Source organism: Cebus imitator, unplaced genomic scaffold, assembly GCF_001604975.1.
Source record: "Cebus imitator isolate Cc_AM_T3 unplaced genomic scaffold, Cebus_imitator-1.0 Scaffold160, whole genome shotgun sequence".
Lineage (NCBI taxonomy): Eukaryota > Metazoa > Chordata > Mammalia > Primates > Cebidae > Cebus > Cebus imitator.
The window spans coordinates 3474027-3483309 of record NW_016107475.1 but is presented as its reverse complement, the minus strand read 5'-3'; the positions used below and the strand labels follow the sequence as shown (position 1 = coordinate 3483309).

Below are 9283 nucleotides of genomic sequence, written 5' to 3'. Positions count from 1 at the left end.
GTCGATTTGGCAATTGAAACTTGTGTATGCTTCACGAAGTTCTTTTGCTGTGTTTTTCAGCTCCATCAAGTCATTTATATTCTTCTCTAAGCTGTTTATTCTAGTTATCATCTCTTCTAACCTTTTTTCTAGGTTCTTAGTTTCTTTGCATTGGGTTAGCACACATTCTTTTATCTCTGAGAAGTTTGTTATTACCCACCTTCTGAAGCCTATTTCTGTCAGTTCATCAGATTCATTCTCCATCCATCTTTGATCCTTAGCTGGTGAGGAGTTGTGATCTTTTGAAGAAGGAGAGGTGTTCTGGTTTTTGGTGTTTGCATCCTTTTTCTGCTGGTTTCTTCCCATCTTTCTGGATTTATCTACCTGTAGTCTTTGTGGTTGGTGACTTTCGGATGGGGTCTCTGAGTGGACATCCTTTTTGATGATGAAGTTATTTCTTTCTGTTTCTTAATTTTCCTTCTAACAGTCGGGCCCCTCTGCTGCAGGATTACTGGAGGTCCACTCCAGACCCTGCTTGCCTGGGCATCACCTGTGGGAGCTGCAGAACAGTAAGAGTTGCTGCCAGTTTCTTCTCATGTTATCTTCGTCACAGAAGGGTATCTGCTAGATGTCAGCCTGAGCTCTCCTTTATGAGGTATCTCTTTGGGTATACAGGGGTCAGGGAGCTGCTTGAGGAGACCGTCTGTCCCTTGTAGGAGCCCAAGTGCTGTGCTGGGAGCTCCATTCTTCCATGCAGAGCTGCTGGGTAGGTACTTCTAAGTCTGCTGCAGCAGAACTCATAACTGCCTCTTTTCCCAGGTTCTCTGTCCTAGGAACTTATTTATAAGTTCCTGTCGTGCTGCTGCCTTTTTTCATAGATGCCCTGCCCTGCACGGAGTAGTCTAGTGACAGTCTGCCAGCAGAGGTTTTGCTGAGCTGCCGCAAGCTCTGCCCATCAGCTGTGTGAATTGCCTCGGTAGTGGGGGACTGCCTTGGTAGTGGTAGTTGCCCTTCCCCCAGCTGAACTGGACCGTCTTGGGTCCAGCTGCACTTGCTGTGAAACTCTCAATCCAGAGCATTTCAGATTGCTTTTTTCGTGGGGGGGTACCCACTGAGCCAGATTGCCTGGCTCCCCGTGTCTGCCCCCTCTCTTTCAGTTGAATGGGCGGCCCTGTCTCCCAGGCATTCCAGGCGCCAGTTGAAATGGCCTCCAAGGTTTGTGTGAGTTTCTGTGTGCCAACCCAGCACAAGCTGAAACCGCCATGCTAAAAACTTGTGGTGCTTTTCTGCCCGGGAATCTCCTGGTCTGTGGGCAGTGAAAATTTGTTTGGAAATGTGGTGCGCACTCACCCTCTGTGTAGTTCTTGCTGGGACTGCACTCCCGAGCTGTTCCTATTTGGCTGTCTTGGATCCTCCCCACCCTTCCCAGTTTGTAGTAACCATCATTCTACTCTCTTTTTCCATTATTTGTTTTTTTTTCAGCCCCCACAAATGAGTGAGAACATGCAGTATTTGCCTTTCTTTACCTGGCTTATTTCACCAAAAATATCATCCTCCAGTTCCCTCCATGTCATTGCAAATGACAATATTTCATTATTTTCTGTGGCTGAAAATTGTGTATATATACCACATTTTGTTTATCCATTCATCTACTGATGGGCACTTGTACTGATTCCATGTCTTCACTATTGTGAATAGTCCTGCAATAAACATGGAACAGCAGGTTCCCTTCAATATACTGATTTCCTTTCTTCTGGATGTATACCCAGCAGTGGGATTGCTGGATCATATGGTACTTCTATTTTTATTTTTTTTGCAGAACTACCATACTGTCCTCCATAGTGACTGTACTAATTTACATTCCCACCAACAGTGTGTGAACGAACATTCCCCTTTCTCCACATCCTCACCAGCATCTGTTATTCCCTGCCTTTTTTGTAAAAGCCTTTATAACTGGGGTGAGATGGTATCTCATTGTAGTTTTGATCTCCTTTTTTCTGATGATTAGTGATGTTGAATATTTTTTCATGTACCTGCCATTTGTATGTCTTCTTTTGAGAAATGTCTATTCAGATATTTTTTAATTGGATTGTTTTTTTCCTACTGAGTTGCTTGAGATCTTTATTCTGGTTATTAATCCCTCATCAGATGAATAGTTTGCAATTATTTTCTTTTTTCTTTTTTTTTTCTTGAGACAGAGTTTTGCTGGAGTGCAATGGCGCGATCTTGGCTCACTGCAACCTCTGCCTCCTGGGTTCAGGCAATTCTCCTGCCTCAGCCTCCTGAGTAGCTGGGATTACAGGCACGTGCCACCATACCCAGCTAATTTTTTGTATTTTTAGTAGAGACGGGGTTTCACCATGTTGACCAGGATGGTCTTGATCTCTTGACCTCGTGATCCACCTGCCTCGGCCTCCCAAAGTGCTGGGATTACAGGCGTGAGCCACTGCGCCCGGCCTGCAATTATTTTCTTCCATTCTGTGGGTTGTAGAAACTTCTCTTAAGTGGCAGGATCAAATGTTTTTTTTCTGCCATCCCTGGGAAGAGGGTGTGAGAGCCATATTATTAAATTTATCGTTTAAAATGGAATTATACTTATCCTTGGGTAGTGTGGGGGATTGGTTCTAGGACCCCTCTCATATACCAAAATCCGAAGATGCTCAAGTCCTTGATATAAAATGGCCTAGTGTTTGCATATAGCATGCAATCATCCTCCCATATACTTTAAACCATCTCTAGATTACTTATAATACCTAATACAATAGAAATTCTGTATAAATGGTTATAATATATTGTTTTTATTTGTATTATTTTTATCATTGTATTGTTATTTTAAATTTTTTTCCAAATTATTATTTCCAGGAAATAGTAGTTCTACATCATGCAGAAAAAAGTGCTATTATTATAGGTCTTACGTTTTATTTTTGATGGAAGCTTGGTTGAATCTGTGGCTGTGGAGCTCTCACATACAGTGGGCTGACTGCACTTACGAGAGACCTGATAGTCCATTACACGTTTCTGTTAAGAAAGAAAATTAATTGGGAGGCAGTTAGGCTGAGATGGCTTCAGTGCCTTGGGAACCTATGTAAGCAAACCAAAGCCCACTGTAAACAGTAAAACAAAACTGAAGCTTAACCAATCAGAAATTACCAACCAACCTCTGACTAGGGACTTTCCACATTAGCCACTGAAATATATTTTCTTCATCATGCTTCTGCACCTTATAAGTTTCTCTCTTGCCTGTCCCACTACAGTGAAGCTCTGAACCTCTTGTGGTCTGGTGCTGCCTGATTCATGAATTGCTATCTGCCCAAATAAATTCTTCAATATTTTGTTGTGCCTAAATTTACCTTTTAACATTCCCAACACAAAGAATCACTAAGCAAAAATCACTTTGCAGATTTTCAATCCAACAAATGATCTTGGAACCTAAAGACTAATACATTCTGAATAAGTGCTGTTCAGACTCACTTCAACAGTATCAGCAAGAAAAATGTAGCTTCGAAAGTCATTTAAAGAAATAATAATTCTATGTCATGCAGAAAAAATGCTGTTATTATAGATCTTACATTTTATTTCATGATAAATGACTAGCAGCACTGCATAATTGAAATCAAATTGAGAAGGGGATTCAATGTTAAAATTCAAATACAAAAATAGATGCAATTGGCTGGGCATGGCACCCCACGCCTATAGTCCCAGAACCTGGGGAAGCTGAGATGGGAAGATTGCTTGAGCCTAGGAGGCAGAGGTTGTAATGAGCCAAGATGTCGCCACTGTACTCTAGCCTGGGGAACAGAGTGAGACTATGTCTCAAAAATAAAGATGCAATTAGGAAACTGTCTAAAAAATAAAGATGTAATTAATTTCCTTCTATGCAATGAATATTTACAAAGTAGCTACCATGTTCCAGGCATTGTTCCCAGTGAACAAGATAGTGGAAGAGTTGCAAAGGAGAATTCCTTTTCTCATAAAATGGATATTGTGCTTGTGCATTGGCTAAACTTTTATCTCAAAGGAACCAACTTATATTCTGCAGTAATATCCTGTTCTTCAGAAACCCCATTTGTATTACACCAAAAATATCTTCCATATATTAGAACCCTTACCTGCTACTGTTTGGAAAAAAATCAGCTTACAAAGTTTCATTATACATAAAGTTTTATTCTACCTGAGAGAAGAAAGAGAGAAGTGGCACTACAAGGGGCACTGAATTAATTTTCTTATAAGAAGGATGGATGGCACATAAAACACGATGGGCTGAGATGATGAAGGCTTCTCTTAAAATACCTAGAGAGACCTCAGTTGAGCTGTGAAAATATCTGAATGAAATTGGACAGATCCAAAACTTAAAAACTGATTTAAATTGCATCAAAAAAACTTGGCCTTATTCTTTCATTATGTAAATTTATAGCCATTTAAAATGAAGTTACACTTAATTACACATTTTACTTGTAAACCACATTTGAGCTCAAGCTACTGCTGATGATTCAACAGAAGAAAGGTTCATGTTTGAATAATTTTTCCTCTTGCTGTCACTAACAGATTCGGAAGATGTGTAACTAGCATTTTGACATTGAATTTTCCTTCACTCAGATTGGGAACATTTTAGTACTCTCCAAGTCAGGAACACAATCAAGAACATGGTCAATGCAGCATGAAAAATGCAAGGACACTAATTTGGAAGAATCAGGCTTAAGCTGAGTGTCACCATTGTTTACTAACTGTGATTCAGTCTCTCTGATTTTTATCCATAAAATAGGATTCTTCCAAGGAACAAGCAAATGAAATCACATGTAGACATGTGCTTTTTAAACTATAAAGTGTTAAATAAATGTAAAACATTGTTTTGTAATTGTATAATTTTGTGAGATAAATTTACATTTAATAAGAGTAGTAATCTCAATTCTGATGGCCTGGGACACTTGATATTATATCAAGTGGAGCTAAAAATTCTATGAAATTATATAAAAACAAATATTTTAGAATCTTACTCAAATTATCAGTTCTTAGGGAGAAAAAAATGTTTTAAAGTTCCCACCAATCTTTAATAGCAGGTTTTAAAACTAGTCAAATTTAGCGTAATAATAAAACTTGAAGTTATGTTCAAATCATGCTGATATTACATGCGTACGTACAATTCAGCATTACAGTCATGGTAATACTTATGATGAGATGACTAAGAGTTAAAGTAACCAGTGTTTCAGTCTTGCTCCATCTTTTCACAACTGTAAGATTTCCAGTCTTGAAACAATACACAGTTCTATCAGATTGAGCCTACATTTTATTATAATAGGTCTATATGATACTAATGCTTATTTGTATTTTTGATTGATATGTATGTGTTAAATTTTAGTAGAATGAAGAAAAACTGTGGAATTAATTGGGCCCATTGATCTCTTTAACTTGTATAAAAACTGTCTTTTACTAAAAGTAAATATTAGTTTGACACATCATTTCTGAAGTTTAAGTTCTCTAACAATGTATAATACAGGGAGGAACATGGAACCCGATTAGAAAGTGCAATCCAATGCTGCACGTATATTTATGCCTTTTGTCCAACCAAGCATCTCACATACATAAAACTGTAAACGTATTGCTTTTACAATAACATGTACTGTCTGCCTAGTTTGTTTTTCTTATGGCACTTGTCCGCTTAGGAAATTTCACTTTGTGACTGACCTGTTAAATCAATTCTGCCCTTTAAGGTCTGAGCAGTGTAACAGTGTGGCATCCGGAGCTTATCCAGATTAGTAGAGAGCAAATGAATTTCCTTCTGCTCCTCTGTTGAAGAGGAGAGAAAAATTCTTCAACCCATAAGTGCTCAGAGAGCATCCTGCTATTCTTTACAGTAGACTAATCGCAAGCTCATGAGTTCCTAGGGACTGCAGAGTCCAAGGCAAATCACACTGGTCCCTTCTTATATTTGCACAGGGGTCAAAGCAAGTTCAGAGGAATAGCCCCATGGGGATGGGAAGCCTCTATATATGAAGGTAAAGGAAAGGCCATGTAAGAGAAGCATGCAGCCTCCAGGAACTTGCCTTGGTGACTGGGCTGTGGGGTTTTCATGGCCTCATTTTGTGCCAAAGCCACTCCCTTTCCCCAGACTCACTACTTCTCAGAGTCCCTCCTGACCCCAAAAATTAGGACAGAAAATCACAAGGCAGTCATCCCAATTTCTTTCTTTCTTTTTTTTTTTTTTGGAGCAGGGTACCTCCCTATTTTTTTTTCCATTTATTTATTTTATTGCATTTTAGGTTTTGGCCAATTTCTTAAAGTCATAGGAACAACTCAGCCAGGGCCAGCTTCCTGGGCATGCAACCTGTGTAGTCACAAAGGGCTTCAGACTTACAAGAGACCCACACTTGGCTTAATGCTCTGCTATCTCCATCTTGAAATTCTTGAGTCTTGAACGCAGAGCTCCATTTATTTTTGAATACCCAGATCTTGTATACAAAGCCATAAAGCATTTTGGCACAAGAACACAAGCTGTTCCTCATCTTAGTGTCCTCTTACCAATGTTAAGAGAACCAAAGGAATTTATCGGTAGAAATTATTAGGCCAAGACTAAAAGGAGCCCAATTTTCATTAAAAATTAAATTTTAGGGGCACTATGATACAGGGATATTTTTCTAGGATATGTGTCATTTCTGCTTTCCATCTGGTTTATTTTGAGATAGTAATTGGTTTGCTAGATATTTCAAACTAGACATACAGTATAGCTACATAGAGGTCACTGTAGGTTTTTAATTTTTTTAAATAAAGTGAGAAAACCTGGGTGCAAACCTAGATGTTAGATACACCAAGGAACGGTGCCAATCCTCTACAGAAGTGAAGACTGTGAGGTCTCAAAGCATCCCTTTACCTCTTCTTTCAGTATCCCTTTATCCCATTATGTTTGTACCCCTTTCTCCTCTTAGTAAAAATAGATTTCTGGAAAACTTACACATAAAATCTTGTATCCTCTGCCACATGATTTGAGCCAAAACTCTACATCCCATTTCTATGTAGCTTTGTTTTCTTGTGACCTTAATGTTAGAAAGCTATCCGATAATCCCTGTAAAATTATTACCTAGTAGTACTAACCTAAGGTGTGACTTCTACCTGGGATGCTCTGCATTTTAATACTTTATACATATCTCAAAGTCTTAAAGATTCAAAGAAATGAATTTCTCCCAGAGCCATTGTGAATCCCACTGACAAGCCATTGGGTGCTTCCTGAAGGCCTTTGTGTGTGGCCAAGAAATAGAAGAAACCACTCCAGTGATTCCTTGAGTTCATGCTGAACTTGAATAGCTCAGTAGTTCATCCAGACTAATGATTTAGACCTTGTCACATTGTCCCACTTATGGTAGATGCTAACATACAGGAAAAAACAATGTCCTTTATATAACCCCCATACTTCCTCTCCCCTTCTCCTTGCCGACTTTGCTTCCTAGGTCACTAAGAAAATAAATCACTAGAGAACTTTCACAACCTCTCACCACATCTCTCACTAGCCAACAACTACTGTCCCAGATACTCTTCTCTTTTTATTAATGAAGAATTGTCGACATTTCTATTTAAGGCCACTGAATACCATCACCTGCTCAAGGTCATCGCTCCCGCAGTTCATGCTTCACTTCTGGATCGTTTTCGTCTACATGCAACTGTGCCATCTTGTCTTAATAACAACCCCCTCTCTTGGCCCCACTTTCTGCCCAGGCCACTGTCCGTTTCTATTTCTGTTCACATCAGAACTCCTTGAAAAACTTACCTACCCTTACTGTTCCAACTTCTTGCCTCTCATTCTCCTTCACTGCTTTAGTCATTTTTGTTCCTGCTCATTCCACCAAAACTGCTCTTGTTGAGTTCCCCAATGACTTCCATGTTGCTTAACTCGATGGTTTATTCTAAGGCCTCTCAGCCACATCTGAGATAGTTCATCATGCCCTTCTACCAGAAATTCTCTTTGCTTGGCTTACAGGATCCCAGGATCTCCTGATTTCCTTCCTACCTCACTGGCTGCTCCTCGTCAGATGCTTTGCTGACTCTTCCCTATCTCCTCGTCCTCTTAACAATGGAGTGCCACAAGGCAGGCCCTCAACCATTTTTCTTCAGAATCTACACTCACTCTTTTGGCCATCTCAGGGACACTCATGGCTTTAACTACCACGTATATGCTAAATACTCTCAAAGCTGTCACTTCAGCCCAGACTTTTCTTTTGAACTCCAGGCTCATATATCCAACTATCTACTCCACTTCAGTGTCCAGTGGGCATCTCACTCTTAATCCTCGTTCTGCTTTCCAAGTCCACTCTTTTCTCTCCTCCCTCTAGTCTATGCTCAGCAGGCTAGCCAGACTGATCCTATTAAAACATGGGGCAGATCATATCACTCTTCTACTTCAAACCCTACAATGGCTTCTGGCCACTCTTAGAATAAAAGTCAAAGTCCTTATCATGACTTATTTAGGCCTTACCCCGTCTGCCCACAGTTACTTTCTGTTCATTCTGTGCCAGCCATGTTAGCCTTCCAGCTGCTCGTGGAGCAGACCAGTCATACTCATGCCCAAGGGCCTGCTCAGTTGCTGTCCCCTTTGCCCAAATTGCTCTTCCCCCAGATATTTTTGTGGATTCTTCCATCGCCTCTTTGAGGTCTTCATTCAAACATTCCTTCTGGAGGCTTTCCTTGACCACTCTTAAAATTGCAATGCCCCTTCTTATCTACCTTCTCTAATTTATCACTCCCCTTAGCACTATTGCCTTTTAAATATAGGTTTTTCTGACTTACTTTATTATGTCTCCCATGCCCCCAGAATGTAAGCTTTGTCAGGGGTGGGATCTCCATCCCCATGCCCAGGTCAGCACCTAGAGCCACAGAAGTTACTCCGTATACACTTGTTACATGTTGGATTATATATCTCTGTTTCAAAGAACATAGCCTGCATGTGATCTTCAGAAAACCAGTTTTCCAAAGGCAGGGATCAGATCTGCAACTAGGGTTCTTTCATAAGCTCTTCTTCACAAAGCTGAAGCACTGGCTGTGAGGCAGACCCTTGTGTTTGTGTGGTGGGTTTAGCATTCCCTGTGAACCCTCACTGTCCAGTCACACCACTGAAAGCTCTTTCCGCTCATCATCTGAAATTGAAACACCGTGCAACATTTTTACTGTTGGTTCAGGGGTACTCTTTTTCAGGAGTACTTAGTAATGATTAGGCAGCTTTGTTTTCCACAAAATGCTTCTTTTTAAATGTTATTTTATTTGTAGCAATAACATAGGCTTCAAGATTCACATACTATCTCTTGCATTTATTCTCCTTTTT

The 9283-nt window shown here is 40.0% G+C and overlaps 1 long non-coding RNA gene across 1 annotated transcript in view; it reads left to right on the top strand.

Moving 5' to 3' along the window:
• The window catches only part of LOC108314747, a 40783-nt gene that overhangs the window by 17947 nt on the left and 13553 nt on the right, over window positions 1-9283 (top strand). Inside the window, exon 3 of the long non-coding RNA XR_005202671.1 lies at window positions 5166-5170. This is a non-coding gene — a long non-coding RNA (uncharacterized LOC108314747). The remainder of the gene's footprint in view (window positions 1-5165; window positions 5171-9283) is intronic.